Here is a 4,393-nt window from a genome sequence, read left to right as displayed (position 1 = left end):
TCCTGCTGTTGCCATAGGGGACTAATGAGACACTGAAAATTAATGCTTTTTCTAGAAAGGATTTTCTTCAGGGGTGTGAGATTGGAGGAACTTTTTTACCCAACTTCATATGGTGCTGTTAGTGAAAAAGTTCTGTTTTAGGGAATGGATGGGCCAGGAACTCTGATTTTTATTTTTCTCTCCAATTCCTGAAAACTTAAGCTGTACTGAAATGGGCAGAGAATAACCCTAGGGCCTTCTTGTAAGCACCATCCATAGCGTTCAGCCACAACAGCCAATTTTATGGGACCCTCTGGCCAGAGCCAGTGGTGTGGCTAAGAGGTTGAGGTGGTGACCATAAACCATTCTGAACAATCATCCTCATGCAGGAAAACTAAGTACCCTTAGTTGGCATTGAACTTCTTTCATAGAGAGTTGTACCAAAACTAAATGTACTGTTTTTTGTGAAATTCAAGCTAGACCTGTTATTTTCCACTCTACGTGCAACAAATAATTTAGACAGTGTTTTCCAAAGTTGGTTTTGACTGGTAACTGGCCCTGAACCAAAAGTGAGCTGAATGACTCTGGTCCTGACTGAAATGAAAGTGTAACTGATTCAAGCCCCAGGTGTCCTTCCCTGATGTTTGATTTACAGTCTAAACAGAGGCATTCCGCCCAAAAACCATCAACAGGTGACCCTCAGCCTTACCCAGTCCCACAACTCTTCTTTTCCTCGTATGCTGTGTAAATCAAGTATGTAAATCAGGTAATTTTCTCTGTGCGTTGTTATATCAGTATTTAGGATCAGAATTCCTGTACTCTGTACCAAGCAGTTATTTCTCCATATATACACTCACGGTACGCGGGCCTCTCACTGTTGTGGCCTCTCCCGTTGCGGAGCACAGGCTCCGGATGTGCAGGCTCAGCAGCCATGGCTCACGGGCCCAGCCGCTCTGCGGCACACGGGATCTTCCCGGACTGGGGCACGAACCCGTGTCCCCTGCATCGGCAGGCGGACTCTCAACCACTGCGCCACCGGGGAAGCCCTCCATATATACACTTTTAACAGAAAGGTCAAGACGTTTTAGTAACTCGATAAGATGTTACCTTGACAGATGAATGGATAAAGAAGATGAGGCACATATATAGAGTGCAATATTAGCCATAAAAAGAAACGAAATTGAGTTATTTGTAGTGAGGTGGATGGACCTAGAGTCTCTCATACAGAGTAAAGTAAGTCAGAAGAGAAAAACAAATACTGTATGCTAACACATATATATGGAATCTAAAAAAAAAAAAAAGATGCTGATGAACCTAGGGGCAGGACAGCAGTAAAGACGCAGATGTAGAAAATGGGCTTGAGGACGTGGGGAGAGGGAAGGGTAAGCTGGGATGAAGTGAGAGAGTAGCATTGACATGTATACACTACCAAATGTAAAACAGATAGCTAGTGGGAAGCAGCTGCATAGCACAGGGAGATCAGCTCGGTGCTTTGTGACCACCTAGAGGGGTGGGATAGGGAGTGTGGGAGGGAGACGCAAGAGGGAGGGGATATAGGGATATACGTAAGCATATAGCTGATTCACTTTGTTATACAGCAGAAACTAACACAACATTGTAAAGCAATTATGAAATAAAGATGTTAAAAAAAAAACATTCAAATGACACATCTGCATGGCAAAAGCTGCTACTACTCTGGCTATAGAGGATCTGTCTTTTTAATGCTTTGGTCGTGACTTGGGTTGTTTGGGGAACCCATAGAGAAATCAAAGAATGTGGACAAGATTTAAAAAAAAAAAAAAAAAGTGTTTTCCTTGAAGCGGGAGGGACAAGCTAGGATATCAGGGAAATAAAGATGGCTTTTCTACAATTTTGAGATGGGAATAAGAGGAAGAAATATCAGTGAAGAGGAAAGAGGATGAAATTAAAAAAAAAAGGTGGGGGTAACACTGTGGAGAAAAATGGGGATTGAAGAAGGGTCTTGGGGATAAAACTGTCATTCATGCTTCCTGATCCAAGCATTGAAGTTATCCTGAACGGGCAAGATATTGACTTCTGGGGGACACAGTACAGAATATTTCAAACCCATCTGTCTGTAAAATGTGTGTCAAGACACAAGGTTACAGAGGGCTAGGCTACAGATAGGGATTAATTTTGGGGAGAAGCAGGGTGATTCACAGTTCCTGAACTTCGGGATCCTCAAGCTACCGGTGCACTCACTTTCATCCTGATTTTAGGTTTATGTGAATGTAGGCTGTCTCTTTGCTTTTAGAAGTTTTCCCAGCTGTTCTTTGGATGCTCCTTTCCTATGTGTTCATTTTGGCCAAGCATCCTACATGGCTGAACTGCCTATGAACATAGAGGGCTCTCCTTCCTTCTTATCCTCAGCCAGAGATCATTCCCTTTTGTATCGGCTGTTTTCCTTGGAAGCGTGAAGCATTAACTTTAATCAGTTTATAGAGCCCCTGACCTAATTTTACATCTGCAATAAGATCACTATGAATTCTCTGCTTCCCCGTGGAGGATAAAGCTCTGCTTTCCCCCTCCCCTCTGCAATCTTTCTTTGTGATGAACGTTAGGGAGCCTGGCAGGTTCTGTTCCACACTGCACTGCTCCATGAGAAAATTTATTTATATATTAATTTTATATAAAAAAGATTTCTCATAGGGAGCCAAAGATTGAATTATAGGCAGAAACCTAATTTGAGGTTGAAGGCAGGATAGCGGCAAGCAATGTCAAAGAGCAAAAGCTTTGGGGGTGGGAAGTGCACAGGGATTAAAAATTTGTTTCCAATCTGTACTTCTCTCTCTTCCTTCAGCACATGGGCACATGCAGAGTGCACACCTTGTGTATTAGTTTTCTTTTGCTTTATAACAAATTACTACAAATGTAGTGGCTTAGAACAATATCCATTTGTTATCTCACAGTTTCTGTAGGTCAGGAGTCTGAGCTCTGCTTAGCTGGGTTACGGCTCAGTGTTTCACAAGACTGAGATCAAAGTGTTGGCTGGGCTGTGTTCTCATGTGGAGGCTCAACAAGGGATGAATCTGCATCTGAGATCCCCCAGATTGTTTGCAGAATTTGTTGCCTTGCAGCTGTAGGATTCATGTCAATTTGTTTCTTTAAAGCCAGAGAGAGAGACACTTTGCTGAAGTTTCTATCCTCTAGACCCTCTTTTAAAGGGCTCATCTGATTAGGTCAGGTCTACCCAGGATAATCTTCCTTTTGATTAACTTATTTAACTGCTGAGAGATTTTTAATTACATCTGCAAAATCCCTCCACCATTGCCATACTAGTTAGTTAGAGGGGTCATAGGTTCCAGGCCCTCTTAAAAGGAGGGTATATGAGAGTATGGCTCATTGGGTGTCATCTAAGGGTGTGTCCTCCATATCTCATCAATCCTTCCAGATGCCTAGGATCCCAAAATACCTCATCAAAATCATTCTATCATCTTAACAACCAAACGTGGTCAAAGGAGCAGGACTACATGTCTTTCATAATGGGCTGTATTTCCTTCTTGCTTAGAAAAATCATTTGTGAGTTCGCTTAAATGCGTTTCTGTGGATAATAACCAAGGAATGGGAAAGAATTAATTAGAGTTTATTTATAATTACACACCTCACTCAAGCCCATTAGTTACACTTGCTATATTTTTAAATTGCTTTTATTATGTGAATGCCTTGGACTTTTAAAGATTTGATAAGGTTTGATATCAGCTTTCTTTAAGGCCTTTACCACATGATAAATCAGTTTCAAAGAGGGGGTAATTTTTTGTGTAATTACGAAATTACGCAAAATTGTATTTTAAAACATCGTGCCCTGCACATTGAAGTTTGCTTTTGTAAAAAATCTTAATTTTCAATGAAAATATATGAGAATTTAAAACAAGGTAAAGAGATTAAGGGGTATTTCTTTTGTAGTATATTTGGGAGGAGATATTTAAGGGAGGGAAGCCCAATTTCCCTTTTTTCCCGTGTAAGACATAAACCCAAACATCAATTACTCTTGCGAATCACAATTCTCAAGGTTATTCTGCATCCAAAAAGTGGGCTCTCTTTCCCTTCAGTGCTCTTCCTTTATTCACTAAACTCGAAGGGTATAATCTAGAAAATTGAGCCCATAGAACAGGAAACCATAATATCCTTCAGTTTACGGGTTCATGAGAATCAGGGAATCAGGGATCCTGTTCCAGAAATAAAGCATCAGGGGAAGGAGCTTAGAAGACTAAAGTGGGTAGAGACTCCTGCAAGAGAAGGAGTTGAGCTTAGTCGCTGATGTTTCTGCCTCCTTTTAAACTTCTTTCTTTTATCCCCTTCTACTTCACTGTGACTTCTCTCACTGCCTTATTAATGGAAACTCATGACTCCTGAAGCCAGGTTTTGGAGATAGCCATTCTGCCTTTCCCATTTAACC

Source organism: Lipotes vexillifer, unplaced genomic scaffold, assembly GCF_000442215.2.
Source record: "Lipotes vexillifer unplaced genomic scaffold, Lipotes_vexillifer_v1.1 scaffold70, whole genome shotgun sequence".
Taxonomy (NCBI): Eukaryota; Metazoa; Chordata; class Mammalia; order Artiodactyla; family Lipotidae; genus Lipotes; species Lipotes vexillifer.
The sequence above is the reverse complement of the archived record's forward strand: the minus strand, read 5'-3'. Positions refer to the sequence as shown.